At 49.6% G+C, this 22447-nt stretch overlaps 1 protein-coding gene and 1 non-coding gene across 2 annotated transcripts in view; one reads left to right on the forward strand and one right to left on the reverse strand.

The window, feature by feature from the left end:
• KCNB1 (potassium voltage-gated channel subfamily B member 1) overlaps positions 1-22447 on the reverse strand; it is a 110092-nt gene that overhangs the window by 15017 nt on the left and 72628 nt on the right. The window lies entirely within an intron of this gene.
• Positions 17980-18052, forward strand: TRNAE-UUC (transfer RNA glutamic acid (anticodon UUC)). The gene has a single exon. It is a non-coding gene; the product is annotated as a tRNA-Glu (tRNA).

Raw genomic sequence — 22447 nt, forward strand, 5'->3', positions numbered from 1 at the left:
TTCTCAAGCCAAGTGTCTTCACATCTCTGATCTTCCTCACACAATATCCACTGAGGATCTGTTGCTGCAGGAACGGAGGTCTCATGTTGAGAGGATGGGGCTACTGGATTCTCAAGTCACCACTTAGAAGAGAGATGTGCGGGATTGTTACTGGTTCCTTGGTGGAAATGGCACGAGTCAGGAATAAACTTTGACGTAGAGTCATGAGAGTGTGTGTGTGTACGCACTGCAGCATGATCTCGGGTATCCGAATCCACCTGGTGGAGCTGGAGTCCAGATTCCTTACACTGTGTCCTGTGTGCTTAGTCATTCAATGTCCGACTCTGGCGACCCCATGGCCTGCAGCCCGCCAGGCTCCTCTGCCCATGGGGTTCTCCAGGCCCTGCCCTCCTCCAGGGGATTGTCCCCACCCAGGGACTGAATCCTCTTCTCTTACGTCTACCTGCGTTGGCAGGTGGGTTCTTTACCACAAGCACCACCTGGGAAGTCCTCTATACTCTGGTGTTAACCAAACTATTCCTTGAAGACAAAGATAAGAGTGAAAATGAAAGTCACTCAGTCGTGTCTGCCTCTTTGCCACCCCATGGACTACACAGTCCATGGAATTCTCCAGGCAAGAATACTGGAGTGGGTAGCCTTTCCCTTCTCCAGGGGATCTTCCCAACCCAGAGATCGAACCCAGGTCTCCCACATTGCAGCTGAGCCACAAGGGAAGACCACAGACAAAGATAAATGGCTTACAAAGATCCTCGCAAAGAAACAACCGCTTGGAGATAGTATTAATAATGCAAGCCCAAGAGCTAAACTGATGCTTCTCCTCCAGCTGTGATCTTTCAATAGTAATGTGAGGTTAAAAACAATGATGATCTTGCCAGATCGTCATTATCGGGGAGACTCTATAATATGGATTTTCATCCACTTTCTTTAACAGTGAGCCTGCCTTCACTTATTTGTCACATATAAGCAGAAAGTGGGATAAGTGAATTTAAAAACAATGAATGAACAAACTAGGTCCAGTGAGATGGAGGTACTAGAATGCACTGGTTACGAACTAGACCTGCATTTCAATCCCAGCTTCTTGATTTTTCCAGCTGTGAGATCTTGGACAAGTTATTTAACCTCTCCGAGCTTCTCAATTTCTTCATCTCCGCAATGGGGATAAGCAGTTCCTACTTCACTGAAGATTCACTGAGATAATGGCTGGCGCACAGTAAGGGTTCAGTGAACGTTAGTGGCTCATTAAAAAAAAAGAGAAACTGAGAGGAAGACTTCAGCTCAAGACTTCTTTTTTCCTTTTTTGCCACGCCATGTATGTGTAGGATCTTAGTTCCCCGACTCAAGGACTGAACTTGGGATCCCTGCAGTGGAAGCACAGAGTCTTAACCACTGGACCACCAGGGAAATCCCAACATAAGATTATTCTATGGGACTGTTACAATTAGCTATTGCTGTTATTCATTGGAGGGAGGCCAAAGAGTTTGTATCCCTCACATGGCTGTGAAAATTTACACAAGGAACTCCTCTCTGAGGCTCAGTTTCCCCATCTGTAAAAAGGGAATAATAATATCAACATGGTGAGGTTTTTATTAAGATTGACCTCATTCATTTGTTCAATGATGCCAGGTACCATTTTAACCTCCAGGGATACAGCAGTGGACAAACCGGGCGAAAATCCCAGCTTGTGTAGAGCTGACCACCTTGTAGAGGGAAGGGACATGCAGTGAACAGTAGCAAGCCAAGAGGATTATTTTGGGTGGTGACTGTTGCTAGGGAAAAATGGAGCAGGGTACTGGGAAAGAAGATGCCCATGAGATGAGTTATTGCCGCTGCAGGGGTCAGGGAGGGCCTCTGTGGGGAGGTGACACTGGAGCGGAGACTTGAATGATAAGGAGGAGCTGCCATGTGGCCATCAGCAGGAAAAGCATTCCAGGCAGAGGCGACAGCATGTGCAAAGGCCTGAGGTGGGAACATGTTGGCCAGAGAGGTTGAAGCAGGGTGAGCAAAAGGGAGAGGGAGAGGAGACGAGGTGAGAGAGGTCGTGAGGGCGGATGTGAAAGGATTTCCCGGCCTCACACACTAAGGGCAGGACAGATTGTATTAGTATTTAGTATTAGTAGCAGCAGTTTCACTCTGATTCGCTTCTTCCTGCCCCACCAAGGATCTACTTTGGAAAGGAGTCCCTCAGATATTCAGCCAAGGATCCTGTCAGGTTAATTTGGCTAGAATCCCTCCTTTTAAAAAAAACATCTATTTTTATTTATCTTTTAATTTATTTGGCTGTGCTGTGTCTTAGTTACAGCTCGAGGGATCTTTTTTTCTTTTAGTTGCAGCTTTGGGGACCTAGTTCCCTGACCAGGGATTGAACTCAGTCCCCCTGCACTGGGAGTGTGGGGTCCTAGCCTCCGGACCACGAGGGAAGTCCGCAGAGTCCCCCTTTTCCGCTGGTATTTCCTCTTAGTGATCTTCTGTCCACTGACCCCACGCTGCTCCTTGGCTATAACTCCCACTCACTCTGGCTGTGCTCCGAGCTGACACCCATCTCTCTCCTACTGTAAAACCCCGTCCGTTACAGTGGTCCCCACGCCGGTCTCAGGGGTCCTGAATAAAGTCGGCCTTCCCATCTTAACAAGCGTCATTGATTTTTTTCCTTTGACGCCTTCCTTCTCTGGATCCCAGCAGCCTCTCATTTTCCTGTCATAACGGGGTCAGCGGACCCCTCGGCATGTTCTCCTTTGCTGCCGCTGGGCCTGGAGTGCCCTTTCCCCACTCCATATCCCTCACACAGTTTTGCTTCCTGACTTCTTTCAGGACTCAGCAGAAATGTCACCTCCTCAAAAAAGCGTTTTCAACTTTCCCCAGACTGAATTAAATGCCCTTCTGATGTGTGGCTCAACTCTTACTGTCCCTGTCATAGCAGCCTTTTTAAGGTAGAGGCTAGGCCTTGTCCTTCCCCTTCTTACAGCTGCCCCCGACACCACCCCCCAGCGGCTTCCTTTTGCATTCAAAATAAGGTCCCATCTCTTACAGGGCTTACAAGACCCTGCCTGATCTGATCCACGTTGGCCTCTCACATTACTTCTCCTCTGCTTTCTCCCACACAGTCCCTGTCTTCTATCATACTGGCATCCAGCTGCCCCTTAACATACCAGGATCATTCCTGCCTCAGGACCTTTGCACTTGCCATTTGGTCTCCCTTGAATGCCCTCGCTCCAGATTTCTCTGTGGCTGGCTCCTTCTTATTCCTCACATTTCCTCCTCAGAGAGGGTGCGCTGACAACCTGATCCAGAGTAACCTCCTCCCTACTCACTCAGTCTCACCACACACTCTTTCACTTTGTTGGGGATGAGCCACAGTCTGCAGTCATCTTGTTTATTCATTTGCCCACCCACCCAGATTAGCACTGTGAGGGCAGCAACTGTGTCTGTCTCGCAAGGCTGGATCACTATTGCCCATCACAGAGCTCGGTAAGGAGTTGACGCTCAGAAATATTGGTGCAACAAATGAACGAATGAACGGATAGATGACTGGATGGTTGTTGGATGCATGGATGAGTGGGTGGGTTCAGAAACTGTGGCCCCAGCTAGACCACCCAAATGCAGCAAGTTTATTGAGTCATCACCCTGCGTGAGGCATTATGGGGAAACACAAGCTGGAATTAGCAGCCGAACATCTAATAACAATGATACAATAATAACAGCTAGTGTTTATTGATTACTCATGCTAGGTAGAGTGCTTTCCATCGGCAGTTCCATCTTATTAACTCTTTAAGTCAACCCGAAGATGAAGACACTCTCATTCTGATTTTGCAGTTGGGAAAAACCAAGGCACAGAGAGGGAAGCCTTCCTTACCAGGAGGACTCATCCGGACTTAAGGACTTGAGATGGATTCCAGCAGGTGGAGATGGAAGGAGGAGGTGTTTCAGATGGAGGTTACCACAGGTACAAAGGTTTGGAGGTAGGGATTGAGAGTCAGTCCAGTCTGGCTGGGACAGGTGTGTACAGAGAGGGAAGGCTGGAAGCCGCCACCTATTGAACACCTACTGTATACTGCTCACTCACTCTAGGCTTTTACTCACAACCATCCCAGGAGGTAAGTTTTATCACTTCCACTTTTCAGAGGACCAATCTGAAGCTTGGAGCAGCTAAAAAACGTGTCCAAAGTCACACAGGAGAATTAGGACTGAACTTGAACCCAGCCTTGCCTAACTCTAGGATGGGCATGCTGGGTCAGGGAGATAGTCAGGGGTTCAGGAGAGAGAAGACAAAGGCAAGTTGTTAACTGAGCAGGTACTAAGAGCCAGGCCCAGCATATTATCTCTTCTAATTCTCACAAGTACCTAGGAGATAGATACTTTTGTCTTTTTTTTTTTTTTTTCCTGCACTGCACAGACAGCTTGTGGGATCTTCGTTCCCCACCCAGGGATTGAATCCAGGCCCTTGGCAGTGAGAGCACTGCGTCCTGACTACTGCACCTTCGGGGAAGTCCCGTGTCATTTTTGATGTTTAAGACTTAAGCGTTTCGGGAGGAAATCAACCCTCCTCCACTCTTCTGGTTGAGTGAAGGTGAGTGTAGTCCTCAGTCCCAGGGAGGGTGAGAACGAGATCCAAGTTTACCAGCTGTTGTTGTTCAGTTGCTCGGTCGCGTCCGACTCTTTGTGACCCCGTGGACTGCAGCACGCCAGGATTCCCTGTCCTTCACCATCTCTCAGAGCTTTCGCAAACTCATGTCCAATTGAGGCAGTGATGCCGTCCAACCATCTCATCCTCTATCATCCCCTTCTTATCCTGCCTCCAATCTTTCCCAGCATCAGGGTCTTTTCCAATAAGTCAGCTCTTCCAATGAGTGGCCAAAGTATTGGAGCTTCAGTTTCAGCATCAGTCCTTCCAATGAATATTCAGGGTTGATTTCCTTTAGGATTGACCGATTTGATCTCTTTGCTTGTCCCAGGGACTCTCAAGAGTCTTCTCCAAGACCACAGTTCATCTATTCCCCTGGACACAATGATTGGTTTAGCAGTGCGGGCCTGACTCAAACTGGCTAATCAAGTTTCATTCTGGGATTGCTTCTGAAATTATTGGGAAATAATTTCATCAGAGACTGCTGAGTTGACAGGATATCCACCTATAGGGGCCAGAGAGTAATTTTTGGCCCTCTGGAAAGAATCTGCCCAAGAATACAGCTAGTGTAGAAGGACTCCATGCTAAGAGACAAAGGCAGGTTTCTGATGACACTAGCTGAGCAGCTGGATACAGCCATTCCTGAAATCATTCCCTGGACTTTGAAATAATATGAACCCATCAGTGCCCTTCTTTGATTTGGGTTTCTGATTCTTTCAAATAAAAAGTGACCTAGCTAACAAAATTTTTCTCTTCATTTAACATGCAAGAAAATTAAGATTCATGGAGGCAAAGTGACTCGCCCAGGAACACACAGCCAGAAAGTGACTGAGTCACACTGAAATACAACACAGAAGCTGCCTGGCATCCAATAAGTCCTCAGTAAATGCCAGTTCCCTTCCCCCACAAACCACAGGGTGGCGGATGGAGGACTGGAAGAGATACACCATGTGGAGCTCCAAGCTGCTGTTCAGGTTCCAGATTCCATCTGGAAACCTCCAAACTGTGTTGGGGTCTGGTAGGAGTGGGAACCAAGGCTTAGGAGTTGGCAAATAAAATGAACCAGCTGCCAGGATGTCAGTGTTTAAACAAAACTCCTGAGATTTCCAGTCCCTCCAAAAAATGCCATCTGAGGGTCCTGGCTGCAACCCAAGGTTTCCAGGGAAGGGTCCAGGGTCCTAGCACTTATAAACTTACACTTACTAGCTGTGTACACAGGTAATGGTTTCAGCATTGCCAAGATTCTGTGGCTGTTTGAACTTTTCAGAGCTGCTTTTCTTTGGAGCTGGACAGATAATAAAGGGTTTAATCTGTAGGCTCTGACACTGGGCAGAAGTTGGGCTGTAATCCTGGCTCTTGCCAGCCGGGTGACCTCTGGGACACTACTTAACCTCTCTGAGCCTTAGTTTCCTGTTGTATGAAGGGGACAGGAATGGAGGAAGAAATCAGGCAAATCAGGCAAAACCTTTTAGTTCAGAGTTTAGAATCTCTTTAGCATTGGGGCCACATGAGGCCATGTAGAGGCTGAGCCCTGGCATGGACAATCACACCTCTCTCTGAACCTCAGTTTTCTCATCTGTAACGTGGGGTTCAGGATAGTCTCCACCACACGGGTGTTTGGGAGGCAGGGATGAAATCATGGGGGAAGCATGCACACCCCAGACTGCCACTTGGTACCGGTGAAGGGTGAGTGGCCGTGCCAAGTACGAACTCAGACCACCCTCCAACTGGAGGGCTCCGCCTGCCTACGGACGGGTAATTTGAGCCCACACAGTAATTATCTGCCAACATTTATTTCCCTATGAACCCAGATTTCCCCCCTTCTCAAAAAAAAAAAAAAAAAAATGACGCTCTGGCTCCTCTGGGCCTATGTTCTTCTGTGAACCCCAGGCTGGGGCTGAGCGCCAGCTCATCCAAGCCTGAGCTTTTAAAGTCTTACAGGCAGCCCACGCAAGTTGTTTATGAGGCCTGCTTGGCCTCTGCAGGGATCTCGGTCTGTGAGCCTAGGAATAAATCATTAGAAGTGTGGCCAGCGATGAGGGAAAGGATCAAACAGTGCCAAAGAAGCAGTCACAGGCCCCTTAAGGACGCTGGGTCTGCAGCTGGGCCCATGGGATACTCTGGATCAGGGGTGTGGGGCTGGAATCCCCGCCCACTCTAGCCCCCCACTGCTCTGTGCTATGGTCTGCACTTCCTGGTTGTGCTATGTCTTCCTTTGTTGTTCAATTGCTCAGGTGTGTCCGACTCTTTGCGACCCCATGGACTGCAGCACGCCAGGCTTCCCTGTCCTTCACTATCTCCTGGAGTTTGCTCAAACTCATGTCCATTGAGTCGATGATGCCATCCAACCATCTCATCCTCTGTTGCCCTCTTCTCCCCCTGCCCTTAGACCCATCTTTGCATTTTCTTCCATTTTCAGACCTCCCTGAAGCCCTCCCCACCACCATTCTCCACTCCTCATCCTGCCAATAGAACAAAGTAACGAGATTTAAAAAAATAGGGAGGGGAGGAGTGACTACTTTAGTGTGAGAGGCCAGGGAGGGCCTCTCTGAAGGGCTGACATTTGGGGGCAGATCTGAGGGATGCAAAGGAGCTGGGCATGGGAAGACGTGCGGACAAGGTGTCCCAGGGAGAGAGAACAGGAAGTGCAAAGGCCCTGAGTCAGGGAACAGACTGTAAGAGGAAGAGAAAGGCGAGCTATGCACCCAGAGCTGGGAGGAAGGCAGGGGTGTCGGAGATGAGGTCCTAGAGAGAAGTGAAGAAAGCCTTGAAAACTTGATAGGATGTTTAGATTCTGAGAACCGCATAAGCCGCAGAGGGCTTCTCAGCAGGCTAGTGGCACGGTGTCACGCAGGTTTTTAAGACCCTCCAGCTGCATTCGGTAAACAGTCTGTGGGGAGACTGACATGGAAGCAAGAATCTAAGTGACAGGACCCGGCAGGCGTCCGGGAAAGAGACGGCGGTGGCTGCTGAGAATCCAGAAAACAGATTCAAGGCATATTTTGAAGGTGAAACAAACCAAATTGCCGACAGCTCAGACGTGTGAGGTGAGGGAAAGAAGAGTCAAGGAGGAATCTGGGTTCTGTCCTGAGCAACCAGCAAGCGGGTGGCAGCCACTTCTGAGAAGGCGAGAACAGGGAGGAACACGCCGGTGAGGCCAGAGGAGGACTGGGGGCTGTGAAGACTGGCTGCGGGGCCTGCAGGGGAGCCTGCAGGCAATGAGGAGCCATGGAGGGCTTTTGAGCAACAGCAGAATAGTCACTCAGTCATTCAGCCCATGCTTATGGGACAATGATTCACATTCGGGCTTCTGTGGCGGTAAAGAATTGCCTGCAATGCAGGAGACTTGGGTCCGATCCCTGGGTCAGGAAGATCCCTTGCAGGAAGGAGTGGGCAACCCACTCCAGGATTCTTGCCTGGAGAATTCCATGGGCAGAGGGGCACGTTTAACTCTCTTCTAGACAATGATGCTCCTCCCAACCAACAAAGGATTTCGGGGCACAAATCACCTTCCTGAGACCAGAGCGAGGATAAGGCGGGGGGTCTCACCCGCTGACCCATGGCTTCCCTTCCTCTCCTCCATCCCTTGCTTTAGGAGCTGAAGTGCATTTAAAAACAATCTTCATTTCCTCACTGACTGTCTGTCCTGCCTTCTAAAATCTCCAAGAATACAGTAACCACCTTTATTGCTTCTGTGTCCCCACTGCTGAGACCTGTGCCAGGCACACAGTAGGTGTTCCATGACTGTTTATTGAGGAACCACATTTTTTTTTAAAGCCATCTTTTGCTTTTTTAATTCATTTTTTGGCTGCATGGCATGTAGGATCTTAGTTCCCTGACCAGAGATTGAACCTGTGCCCCTGGAATGGAAGCTAGAATTCTTAACCACGGGATCACCAGGGAAGTTCCCCCACCCAGTCTGCCATCCTGAAGGACCAAATGAGAAACTATCAAGTGCTGGGTTCAGGCCTGGAACACAGGAGACGTTCAGCAAATGGCAATGAAGAAGCTCGGAAAATAAAGGCATGCTGTCTGCCAGCCCCGGCCCAGTGTCTGCTGGGTCTTGAAGCTTCCCCAGGCCAGGATGGGTCTAAAGGGTGGGGACACAGAGGTAGCCTGTAACCCACCCTCCTGGGCCCCTGTCTCGGTCCTGGACAGGACAGGTAGGCGTGGTGTCTGCACTAATCCCCGCTAAGCAGCCGGACATGTAAGGATGTGTAATCCGAGCGTCCTAGCCTTCCGGCTTTAGCCTGACCTTGGCTGGGCTGACCCAAGTCAAGGTGGACACCCTGGCCCCACGCGGCCCCCCAGAGCTGCGACCCTGCACACAGCCAGGGACAGAGACTAAAGCGAACACTTCTCTGAAGGCAGAGGGTGACAGGCTCATCCAGGCCCCCCCCCCCCACCGCTCCACCCCGGCCATTGTGGGGAGTGCGGCTCTGCACCGCTCCCCCATGACCGCATCTCTATCCCAGAGTCCGCCCTGATGCGGGAAATACTGTACAAAGACACTGTGTCAGGGAAAAAAGAGGAATCCATTCATTCATCCGGCAAATGTTTTTTTTTTAGATTTTTTCTTTCTTTTTTTGATGTGACCCATTTTTAAAGTCTTTATCGAATTTGTTACAATATTGTTTATGTTTTATGGTTTGATATTTTTGGCTGAGAGGCATGGGGGGAATCTTAGCTCCCCGACCAGGGACTGAACCCATACCCTCTGCACTGGAAGGTGAAGTCTCAACCACTGGACCACCAGGGAATTCCCCTCAGCAAACATTTATGGAGCCAAAGCTATGTGCCTGGCCCTGTTTGAGATTCTCAGGACACAGCAGTGACCAACACAGACTTTGTCTTCAAGTCTCTGACAGTTGGGTGTGGGGAACAGATATTAAATGGGAAAACATAAATTAACAAGGTCACTTCAGATACTACAAAGAAAATGGGTTAATGGAATAGAGAGTGACCAGGTGTGGAGAGGATATTGTTAGCTGTGGTGGTCAGGGAGGGCTTCCTGAAGGAGGTGACATCTGAACTGAGACCTGAAGGAGAAGGATACAGCTGTAGGAAGATCCAGGAGACGAGTGTCCAGTCAGAGAGAAGAGATTTTAACCCCCATAAGTTATATAAATTGGCAACATTACTTCTATTTATTCAGTACTTACTATGTGCCAGGCCCTGCTCTAAGCAATAAGTTGTTTAACACTCAAAATGATCCATTCTTGTCATCTCATTTTATGGATGAGAAAATTGAGCCACAGAGAAGTTACTTTGCCCAAGGTCACACAGCTAGCATATAGCAGAGCCAGGATGTGAACCCAGCTCTGCTCTGTCATCCAACTTAAGAGTTGTTACCTATCCCCAGAGCACAGGGAGGATAAAAATTAATTGCTGAGCACCTACCAAGCACCAGGCCCTCTGACCTCTGTCACCTGCCGGGCACTGCCTCTGAAGGCCACCCACTGGTTTCCTGCCATGTACATCTCTTTCCTCCTTCCCTGTTGCCACCTATCCACCTCCCGTTCTAGGAGTGGCCATACGACCTGGGCTGGTCCAGTCAGCATATTCCAACCCTCCTAGACACAGTGATTGGCTGCGTGATGGACATGTGATACAAAATGGGCCAGTGAAAGCAAGCCCTGGGACTTTGGATAGCTCCTGGGACTGGAGAGGAGCAGTTCTCTTTTGAAGGGGAATGTCTAGCTGGGATATGGGAGGCCAGGAAACCCAGAGAGCTTGCCTGAGAATGAAGCTCACCCACGGGAAGGCAGAGACCAAAGATGGAGAGAGACTAAGTTGCAGTGACAAGTCCTCACAATATGGTTCGAGGGCCTGTTTATCTGGGCTAGAAGCCAGAGCTACTTCTGGACTTTCCAGTTGCTTGAGCCAATAAATCATCCCTCCCCTTCTTTTCGAGCATAAGCCAGTTTGAATTGGATTTCTGTCACTTGCAACTGAACTCAGAATATTTTTTTCCTCCTAGAACGTCCTCCCTTCTCTTTTCCCCAGCTACTGATAGTTCTGTCCTTCCTATCACCAAGAAAATAACCACCACTGTCATCATCAATAAAATCACTGCCTTCATTAATACTTCTATTACCACTGCCAGTAATAACGCCATCATCACCACCACCAACATAATCACTTCTGGGGCCATTATTGCTCCTATGATAGATGCTAATGTTACTACTATTGCCTCTATTAATGTCACACTTTCCATCTGTAAACCTCTACCTAGTTTACAAAGCATTTTCCTTCTAAAAATATTTATTTATTCATTTATATGGCTGCACCGGATCTCAGTTGCAGTTCTCAGGATCTTCGACCTTCCTCGCAACATGTGAACTCTTAGTTGCTGCATGTGGGATCTAGTTCCCCAACCAGGGATTGAACCCAGACCCCCTGCATTGGGGAGCTTGGAGTCTTAGCCACTGGCCCACCAGGGAAATCCATGGCAGGTGCAAGGGCACTGAGGTTTGCAAAGGTGATGGAGTCTGCCTCCTGCCATAGGACAGGCTACTAGGCTTCCATTCATTCATTCCCTCACCTATTCATTCATTTATGGAAGAAACGCCGTTGACTGCGTTCTGTGTGAGGGTGGGCCTCACTAGATGCCGGGATGCATCGGTGAGCACAGACATGGTTCCTGCCCTCACCGAGCTGCCAGTCAGGGAGACATTTCAGAAAGCTTCCTCGAAGCCCACACAAGAAGCCTGGCCAGGATCTTCCGCTCCTACTCAGGGTTCTGAGACTGCAGTGGAGGAGCCCGGTTTGCAGGCTGACTTGATGGACTGCTGGGGATTGTAGCTATTACCTGAGCTGTCTTAGCCAACGGACCCAGCCTCTGAATATTTCTCCCCAACTGGACAGTGAATTCCTTGTGTGTGGGGGAGGCGGTTCTGGAATACGGAAGTCAGGTGGGGAAGGAGCCTGACCTTATTTCTCTGTTTGTACAGTGCCTAGAATGGGGCTAGGCACACAGTGGGGGCGCAATAAATGCTTATTAGTGGATTGTTTTTCAGAGGCAGACCTAAGCCTCCTTTCTTCCACCCTTTCATCTATCCACTCCATTTTCTATCCATTCATTCACCTACCACACACCTAATTCCTCCCTTTCACCCATTCTCCATTCTTACGTTCATCCAGCCAGCCAGCCACTTACCAGTTTACACTTAGGTGTCCACTCACCCATCCATCCATCCAACTGGATATGGTCCATCTTCCTCCCTCTCACTGCCCTACTGTCTACCTGTTCATTCATCCACCCAGTTTTCCACCTGTCAGTTCCTCTACTTTCCTTTTCTCTCTTCCTTATCTTCCCTCCCTCCCTTCATTCTTTCCTCCTTCCACTCATTCTGCATTTTAAAATTCATCCATCTTCTATCCACTTATGCAGCATCCAATATCCTTTAGTCTTCTACCATCCATCCATCCATCCCTTCCTCTCTCTCATTTCCTATATTCATCTTTGTCTCCATCTTTCTTTTCATCAATTATTCATGCATCCCTCAAGCATGTCAGGCCCTATGGCAGCTGCCATGGGTAAGGTACTCACCACTCGATTCCCTCCTCAGAGAGATCACAGTTGAGCCAGACCAGTGGTTGCTCAGGACCAGGCTCCCTTACCCGGTCCCTACAGTCTGTCTCCTGAGCCCTCAGCCCTCCAAGGGACCCCAGCTCTCATTTAACCCCCCTTGTTTTTTTGTCTTGCCTGTGTTTGGAATCTTCCCTAGAGTTCCAGCCCACAGCCCAGGCAGCGATTATAAACACAGCTCCTTTCTCCGGCTGTTCCTAGAACTGTTAAGCCCTGCCTTCAGAGAATACAGCCCTGGATGAGGCAAAATTGCCTCACAGCTCCGTGCACCTGTGTGGAAAAACAGTACAATGCTGCTTAAGCGCCTACTGTGTACTGGGATGATGATGAGTGTAATGAAGAAGATGACCTCAAATTTCAGAGCCTGAAGGCCCCTCCTTGGTTCAATGCTTCCCTTTTACTCGTTCTAGGGTAAGAGTCTAGGATCAGCCCAAAGAGGGGAGTGACTGACCAAGGTCTCCAGGCCAGTCTGCGGCAGGGCAGGACTAGATTAGGGGTCTCCTGACCTGGTGCTCCATCCCCTATCTGATTGGTCCCAGCCTCTGCCCACTTTCCTTGGGCAATTTAGGAGGATTTCAGCATCCAGGTTTTTGTTCTCGCTATGCCTCTTCTCAGCCTCCATCCCTAGAATGTTAACATTTTCCTGGCTCTTAGCAATTTGCGATGAGCTTGCAAGATTGAACAAATAAAACCTGATTCTCTCAGCCACTTTTGAGGCACTCCGAATTCCGCCAGGGCTTCTTATCTTCCCTGACAACCCAGACCCACTCCCTTGCTTCCTTTTAGAACCCGTCCTTCCAGTTTCCTAAGGAGGGCTCCGTCCTTCCCCCTCCCTCACAGCCAGCCAGGGGTTGCAAACAGGGTGGCCTACGAGACCCAGGCAGGAAGTACAAACAGCTCCAGCCGGCTGGATGTAAAATTCCCGGAGCAGGAAGGGATGCTCAGGCCCCTCTCACCAGCTCCTGGAGGGAAAAGAGGTGGTCCAAAGGCAGCCTCATTTTCCGACTTCTTTTTTTTTTTTCATTTTCCGACTTCTTAAGAGAAGCAAACAAACAAACAAGTCTAGTTTTTCCCCATGAAATCTTCCAAATTGTTAATGCTGGCAGCTAATTAAAATATGTAAATACAGTTCAATTTAAACAATACACATTAGCAGGCTAGATCTGCTTCTTCCTTCACAACTTCATCTGGTAGCTGGTTCCCTCCTCCCCCACAAACTGCCACAAGAGAGCTTTGCTCCAAGAAGAGCTTACTGCTTTGAATACAAATGACATGATCATAACAGCAGCAACTACCACAAATTGGATAGTCAAACACTCAAATCACCCCTATGAGATACTGGTGTTATTTTGCCAATGAAAGAGAAAAAAAAAAAAAAAAAAAAACGAGAGGCTCAGAGAGGTTAAGGAACTTGCCCAAGGTCACACAGCTAAATGACAACCTGGATTTGAGCCCAGGTCTGTGTGACTCCAAGACGGTGACCTAGCCTGGTGGTGGTGGCACTGTCCTCTGGGAGGCAATGGGAAAACTGCGGGTGGCAGGCATTTCTGATCGTCACATGTGGGGTTGGTATTCAGTGGGTGGGAGCTCAGGATGGGAGAAGCCCTGTGATGCACAGTCTTGCATCAAAGTCTCATCCCACCCCCAATGCCAATGCCAGTTTCTCTCTTCCCCCACACTGGCAGCTATTATTGTGTGCCAGCTGTATGCCAGGGATTGAGATCCAGCCACACAATGAGGTAGGTCCTATTAGTAACGTCACTTTATAGGTGGGAAAACTGCAGCTTGGAGGTGAGTGGGTGGTAACTTGACAAAGGTTATATGAAGTGGCACCAGGGCCAAGACTAGAGTGAAAAAATTTAAGGGTGCAAAACTGAAGTCTCCCAAAACTCAGAAATCAAGATATATAATATTTTAGGGCACTATTTTAGAAAATCATACTTAATGCAAAAAAAAAATGCATGACAAACAAAAATATCTATATCTATTATAAAGACAGGATCTGCCATGTTGAGCCATCTTGGAGTCTGAAAGAAAAGAAAAAATCAATAATATCGATTCTGGACTTGCCGGCCTTACCTGAGCCCCACCCCTGAGCTGCCGAGTCAGGGTTCGAACCCAAGGCCATATTAATGGTACCCTGTCTCTCTATCACTAGCCTCAGTAAGATGGGGAGTGGAGAGGCCAGTCTTCTACCAGCAACTCTCTGGGGCTTGATTGCAACTGGTTAAATTATAAGCCCCAGAAAGCCGAGATTTGTAAGCCGAAGACAGACAGGCCTTTAATTAGAGCCAGGCGGGTGGGTGGCTGGCTAATACTAAGTTCCGTAATAAGAGCTGTATTTTTGAATTCGCTGGCTTGATCACACACATTCTGGAGGCTTCATTGGAAACCTGTTCATAGAAAATAGAGTAAACAGCTATTTCTACCCTGGGAGAAGGAAAAGGACTCTGCAGCAGGGTGACTGTAACAAGGGTGGGCTCTGAGAACTGGATCCGGGATGAACTCCGGCTTTGCAGCGGACCTTCTGTGTGACCCTGGGCGAGTCACAGCCCTCTCTGAACTTCTGTTTCCTCATCAGCAACACGGGGATGAGAAAGGTCTATCCTGGAGGTGGTGAGGATGAGTAGAAACAACACACAGTAGGTCTGCATGCCTCATGGGTTTGGTTCCAAGGATAATTATAAAAGATGAATCATGAATCATCATCCTTTACTCTTAAAAGATCCCTAGCTTTCAATTGGGAGGACTTAAAATCTGGAAATTCTAAAGGCAAGAAGTGAAGTACTTTATTCTGGATAAGATCTCCCTCTTGGAGACCAGGAGGTGCATGTCTAATTGTGGGGTGGGGGTGGGGGCGGGGGCTTGTTAGGGAAAGGTGAAAGGATGAAGGAGGAAATAAAAGAAATTTTCTTTTTCTGTCTCTTCCTTCTCAAGGAAGAGAAACCCAGTTATGCATTAGCTGCTTGGGTAAGAAAGTCTGTTGAGTTAAGTCTTTAGCTCATAAGGGCTTCCCTGGTGGTCCAGTGGCTATCACTCCCAATGCAGGGGGTCCAGGCTCGATCCCTGATGAGCTAGCTAGATCGCACTTGCCGCAACTAAAGATACTACGTACTTCAATGAAGACTGAAGATCTCACGTACCACAACTAAGACCCAGCACAGCCAAAAAAATAAATCAACAAAATTATTTTTTTTAAAAAAAGGCTTTAGCTCATAGAAGCACTCATTATGGTTCTGGTTCTAAAAAACAACGGCAGGGGTTCCAGACCTCATGAGCTGCCATTTCTGGTTGTGAGCGCACAGGGGAGCTGGTTATTGTCCACAGGGCTGGTCTGGAGCAGCTGAGAATTCACAGTGGAGTCAGCCAGGGGCTGCTGACTTCTTGGGAACAAGGCTGGTTCAGATCGGTCAGGAGGAAATTTCTGCTGATGTCTCCTTTACTTACAAGGCTAATTGCCAAGGTTGTGCACAAATTGGAAAAAAAAAAAAGCTGCTGTGGGGGCGTGCCAGGCCCCTGATAATGTAAATAAAGCGTCAACAAGCCATTAGGTTGAGAATAGAAGGACCAGTAGATAACAGAGTGGCCTTCAGTTTGGACACTGGCTATAAGCTGGAGGCTGGCTCCAGTGATTCTGCCCAGAAGGCCTGGAAAAGTGTGGGGCTGTCCTGAGGATAGTTGGGGGGGCACTTGGGCACCCAGGGGGCAGAGGCTGGTACGCTGGGCGGCCTGAACCGCACAAAACAGGGCTGCTTACGATTTCTCGAACCTAGGCTCTGACTCCATTTTACATCTAAACACATCAAAATCTCCCACCAGTGCCAGGGTTTAACATAGCCCGAATTTTCCAGAAATGCAACCATTGACTGAAACAGCTGTAGAACTGTCCTTTCATCTGTTCAGAACTTCACTGAGAGTTACTCACGACACTGGAAAAACCGCATGACTGATGGCAGCGCCACTCGTGGTATGTGGGCTGCCAGCACACCTGCGGCTCGTTTTTCCCTCTGTTGCACTTGCAGCTCGTCTATGTATAGGGTACGCACCTGACGCTTCATCGTGTTTTCTGGAGTCATCGTCGTGACCAGGCATTTGTGTATTGAAATGCATACAAGTTTAATATAAATTATTTTCCTTGTAATTCTTTCTGCTAAAGTTAGGGCATTACGTGTATTGATTTGGCTGGGGGATGAGTTATGTACATAGGCAAAGACTAGTATCTACTTCTTTTTTTTCTTTTGACTGTGCAGCACGTGGAATCTTAGTTCCCCGACCAAAGATCAAACCCTTGGGAGTGCCCCCTGCAGTGGAAGTGCGAAGTCTTAACACACTGGACTGCTAGGGAAAAGGGAAAAGTGAAGTCGCTCAGTCGTGTTCGACTCTTTTTGACCCCAGGGACTGTAGCCTGCCAGGCTCCTCAGTCCACGGGATTTTCCGGGCAAGAATACTGGAATGGGTTACCATTTCCTTCTCCAGGGGATCTTCCCGACCAAGTCAAGTATATTATCTATGACTTTCATAGTGGTGAGGAGTTCACAGAATATTTGTCATATAAAAGGGGCTTGGATTGGTTAGGGAGTGGAGAACAATTACCCTGAGTGACGTGTGTGTTTATACATCTTCCCTTCCCAGGGCTGCCTTCCATGACCCTCTCCTGCCTCCCTGATGAGGGCTCGTCTCTCTGCTCATGCTTTCAGGGCCAGGCTGAGGAGGGGGCATACACTACCACCTCGAGAGTTCACATCTTAAATTTTACGCCCTGGGCACCTCACTCCCTTCCTGGCCCCGCCAACGTGAGTTTGAATGTTTGCAGGATGAGGTGCAATGCCCATCTCCACCACTCTGCTAGGAGCTCTGTGCAGTGGAGCCCAGTCTACCGTGTTCATTGTGTCCATCGCCAAACCTGCAACTCCTAGCACTGTGGTGCCTGATGCTCAGGGGTCGCCAGTTGAATGAATGAAGGGCTGGTATGCTGCATATGCTGCTGCTAAGTCGCTTCAGTCGTGTCCGACTCTGTGCGACCCCATAGACGGCAGCCCACCAGGCTCCCCCGTCCCTGGGATTCTCCAGGCAAGAACACTGGAGTGGGTTGCCATTTCCTTCTCCAATGCATGAAAGTGAAAAGTCAAAGTGAAGTCGCTCAGTCGTGTCCGACTCTTAGCGACCCCATGGACTGCAGCCCACCAGGCTCCTCCGTCCATGGGATTTTCCAGGCAAGAGTACTGGAGTGGGCTGCCATTGCCTTCTCTGATACTGCATATACACCTAAATAAAAATGCATACATTTTAACTAAAGGTGATCAACTCTGGACGAGACACCAGGTCTGCAAGAGCAAGTAAGACCCAACCCTCCTTCCTGTTTAGTAGCAGAGGGACAGACACACAACTTATTGCAAAGCAGAGTGAGAGGGTCCAGGGGAGGGGGGAGAGCCCACTGCCTGGGAGAAACTGAGTCCACCTGGGAGCAGGAGGAAAGACTTCCTACAGGGGGCACCGCTTGAGGCCTGGGAGAGAACATTTGCCAGGCTCCCCATCCCACCCAGTCTAACCCATTTTATGGCTGGGGAAACTGAGTCTGGTTCTGGGTCCAACTCTGCCACGTGTGACCTCAGCAAGTCTTTCCCATCTTTGGGCCTCACCCTCCCCATATGTACAATGAATGACCTTCAGAGCCAGCCTAATTTTGTGACTGGGAATAAAACTGGGAGCGTGGCCTGCCTCTCCTGCTCACTCTTTGACTTCTCTGGTTCAAACCTTGAGGCAGAGGTCTTCCCTGGTGGTCCAGTGGCTAAGACTCTGTACTTTCAATTCAGAGGGCCCAGGTTCGATCCCTGGTCAGGGAACTAGATCCCACATGCTGCAATTAAGACGCAGCGCAGCCAAATAAATATTTCACCTCTCTATGCCTTTCTGGTGGAAACTGAGCCCTAAATTTGCAGGTGAAACAGAAACAAAGCTGCCTGTCTCCTGGCTTTGAGTTAGATTGCAGAGGGACTTTGTCCTGACTTTGAGTTAGATTGCAGAGGGACTGTCTGACAGTGGCTCGTTAGGGGAGTATGCAGAAGTGGCATGGATGGTGGGGTTGAGTGGCAGGCAACATGGGGGCCAAGAAAAGGGGCTTTAGAGAGAGGGCTGCGTTCCAGTGTTTGGGTTTCACCCTGGACCCAGGACAAATTCCTTTCCCTCTCCAAATCTGTTTCTCCATCTGTGAAATGGGCGCAGGGACCCTTCGTCACTTGTTGAGTGGTGGGATCTAACGGGAGCGTGCCTGTGGAGGGCTGGTCCAGGGCTTATTCAGTGAAGGGAGCTGGGGTAGCTCCCGGGTCTGTGGAGGCAGCGAGATGACTGGAGAATTCCAGAAGGCAACAGCATGTCTTCCTCTCCAAGGGGTAAGAGGAAGGAAAGGGCCCTTTCAGCTGCCTTGTTTTCTCTTTCAGGAAATCTCCCCAACTTTTTTTTTCTTTTAGTATTTATCTGGCCTCACTGGGTCTCAGTTGTGGCATGAAGGATCCAGTTCCCCGATAAGGGATGAACGTGGGCCCCCGGCATTGGGAGCGCGGGGTCTTAGCCACTGGACCGCCAGGGAAGGCCCTCTCCACCCACTTTCATGCCACAGAGCTCTCATCTCAAACCTTAGCCGGCCACCCCCTGGGTGCTGAGTACTTCACCAGGAGAAGAGCCTAGAAGTTTGGCTCAGCCCTTCTCTGGGGCATGTTTCACATTTTTCGTTCATTTGGTCACCAGGTACTGAATAATTTCTGAGTTCTAGGCACTGTGCTGGGCTCTGAGGAGCACAGCCGTGAAGGAAGCAGGAAGTCATTTCTCAGGAGAGAGGTGTGTGTGTACTCAGTCGCTCAGTCGTGTCTGACTCTGCGAACCCACGGACAATAGCCCGCCAGGCTCCCCTGTCCGTGGGATTCTTCTGGCAAGAACACTGGAATAGGTTGCCATTTTTATCCTCCAGGGGAACTTCCTGACCCGGGGATCGAACCCGCCTCTCCTGCATTGGCAGATTCTTCACCACTGAGCCACCTGGGAAGCCCCAGGAGAGAGGAGGAGCCAATAAACAGATAAATAACAGCAGGGATGTGGTTGTGGGGAGAGATGCCTATGAGGGAGAAGGCAGCTGGTCGGGAAAGGCCCCTCGGAGGTGGCTGTTGCACTGAAGTCTGAGGATGAGCAAGATAGAGGAAGCAGAAAGTACAAAGGCCCTGAGACAGGAACAAGGTATGTTTCAGGACCAGAGAGGAGGCCAGGGTGGAAGAAGCGAGGAAAGGAAGGTCGGAGATGATGACGGAAAGGCAGATCACATGGGGTTTTGGAGGCTGGAGTGAGGAGCTTCCAGTTTCTTCCTAAAATCCCAGAGGAAAGGAAGATCTTCCCAGTAGGAGAGCTCTGGGTAGGAGAACTCCCCGGAGTTCCAGAGCTCGTGGAGACCAGCCTCAACAGTGCCTCCTCGACTCCACGTGGGCAGGCTGCCCTGCCTAGGCCACCCCTTGCTTTCCCTTTACCTGTCCAACTCTTCCTCAGCTCAGCCTTCCTTGGGAAGATCCCCACCCTCTGCCAGCTGCAGCCCATGGGGACCTCCTCCCGCCGACCACCCCTCTGACACTGGAATCCTCTGGGAACTCTTGCTGGCGAAGCATCCCTGGTCCCCCCTACAGAGGCTGATTCAGGAGGTCTGCTGTAGGGCTCAGGGATCGCCTTTGTTTTTTTTTTAAAGGATTTATTGGGCTGTATCAGGTCTTAGTTGCAGCAGGTGGGATCAAACCCAGGCCCTCTGCCTTGGGAGTGCAGTCTTGGCCACTGGCTGCTGCTGCTGCTGCTAAGTCGCTTCAGTCGTGTCCGACTCTGTGCGACCCCATAGACGGAAGCCCACCAGGCTCTCCAGTCCCTGGGATTCTCCAGGCAAGAACACTGGAGTGGGTTGCCATTTCCTTCTCCAATGCCTGAAGGTGAGAAGTGAAAGTGAAGTCGCTCAGTCGTGTCCGACTCTTAGCGACCCCATGGACTACAGCCTACCAGGCTCCTGCGTCCATGGGATTTTCCCTGCAAGAGTACTGGAGTGGGGTGCCATTGCCTTCTCCACTTGGCCACTGGACCAGCAGGGAAATCCCAGGAACCTGCACTTTCAGCGAACTCTTCCAGATGATTCCATTGCCAGGCCTTGGAGAAACAGTGGCTGGCATTTTTGCAGAGCCATCTCAGGCAGTGGGATGGGTGGTGTGTATATGGAGGGGAAGGGAAGGGGGCAGTCAGTGGAACCAGAAGACCCTGACTTTAAATCTCAGCTCTGCTACTTATCCAGCTGGGTGATCTCGGGCAAGTGCCATCACCTCTTTGAGCCTCAGTTTCTTCATCTATAAAATGGACATGCTGCTACTGCTGCTAAGTCGCTTTAGTCGTGTCCGACTCTGTGCGACCCCAGAGACGGCAGCCCATCAGGCTCCCCCGTCCCTGGGATTCTCCAGGCAAGAACACTGGAGTGGGTTGCCATTTCCTTCTCCAATGCATGAAAGTGAAAAGTGAAAGTGAAGTTTCGAAGTCGTGTCCGACCCTCAGCGACACTATAGACTGCAGCCCACCAGGCTCCTCCGTTCATGGGATTTTCTAGGCAAGAGTACTGGAGTGGGGTGCCATTGCCTTCTCCACATAAAATGGACATAGTCACACCTAATTCCACGTGCTGAGATGAGATTTGTCCACATAATGTTCCTAGCCCAGGGCGCAGCCCACAATTGGTACTTAATAAACCCAGTCTGGCCCCTGCGCCATAGCAGCGTCCCAAGGGCCTCAGTGAGTTAACACCATCTGAGGTTTGTTGTGTACCAGGCAACGCTCTCTAGACGAGGCTTCGGCAAACTTTCTCTGTAAAGGGCCAGACATCGTGGGTCACACAGCCTGTCGCAACCGCTGCACTCTGCACTTGGTACAAGTGAAAGTGTTAGTCACTCAGTCGTGTCTGACTCTTTGTGACCCCGTGGGCTGTAGCCCACCAGGCTCCTCTGTCCATGGGATTTCCCAGGCAAGAATGCTGGAGTAGGTTGCCATTTCCTTCTCCAGAGGATCTTTCCAACCCAGGGACCAAACCCAGGTAGGTCTCCTGCATTGCAGGCAGATTCTTTACCATCTGAGCCACCAGGGAAGCAGCATCTTTTGCATGAAGGCAGCCAGAAACGAACAGAAACAAATGAGCTGTGTTCCAATAAAACTTTATGGGACAGTAAAATTTGAATTTCACATAATTTTCATATTCTCTGAATTGAGATTTCTTCTTTGATATTTTTCAGTGAGTGAAACATGTAAGAACCACTTGTAGCTTGCAGGCCATACGAAAACAGTTGGTGGGCTAGACTTGGCCAGTAGGCCCTGGCTTGCTGACCCTGCTCTGGACATTTTGTGTGTATCCATTCCTGGGATCATTATGAAATAGGATGTTATTAACAGCTGAATTTTCAGATCGGAAATACAAGCTCAGAGAGGCTAAGATCCTTGTGCCAGGTCCACCTGACCTCAGTCGTGAGAGGTGGTGGTGAGATTTGGATTCAGGCAGAGCTGGGTTCAGAGCCCTCTCTCGACCACTGCACCCGCCCGCTTTGTGGGGGCCCCATACACCTCAGATGTATATATCACATTTCAAGAACCAGTGACCTCTCCTTACTGAGAAAGAGAAGAAACATATTTGATATTGCATAAGCCACATCTATTTGGGTCTCTACCACAGCAGCCAAATCTGTATTGTCCCTAAGTAATTCTTAGAATAGTTGGGGGGCTGCTGAGTAAGGTGGTTGATAACGGCCTTTCTAAGAGGAAATGTTTGAGCTAAGATCTGACTGTGAGAAGGAGCCTGGGGCAGATGGCCCCAAGCAGAGACCAGTAAGTTCAAAGGCCCTGGGGTCAGAAAACCTTTCAGAGTTGAGATGATGCTTGCATGCTCCGTCCTGTTTGACTCTTTGCCGCCCCATGGCCTGTAGCCCGCCAGGCTCCTCTGTCTATGGGATTTTCCAGGCAAGAATTCTGGAGTGGGTTGCCATTTCCTACTCCAGGGGATCTTTCCAACCCAGATATTGAACCCGTGTCCCCAGCATTGGCAGGCAGATTCTTTACCTCTGTGCCACCTTGGAATTACTGTAGCTTCTGATTCACATCCCACCAGCAGGCAGTGCTATGAGGGTCCACAGGGGTCTCACTCCTGTGTTAAGTGGTTTGATTTCTCATCTGAGAAATAAGAATAGTAC

Source organism: Bos javanicus, chromosome 13 (genome assembly GCF_032452875.1).
Source record: "Bos javanicus breed banteng chromosome 13, ARS-OSU_banteng_1.0, whole genome shotgun sequence".
Classification (NCBI taxonomy): domain Eukaryota; kingdom Metazoa; phylum Chordata; class Mammalia; order Artiodactyla; family Bovidae; genus Bos; species Bos javanicus.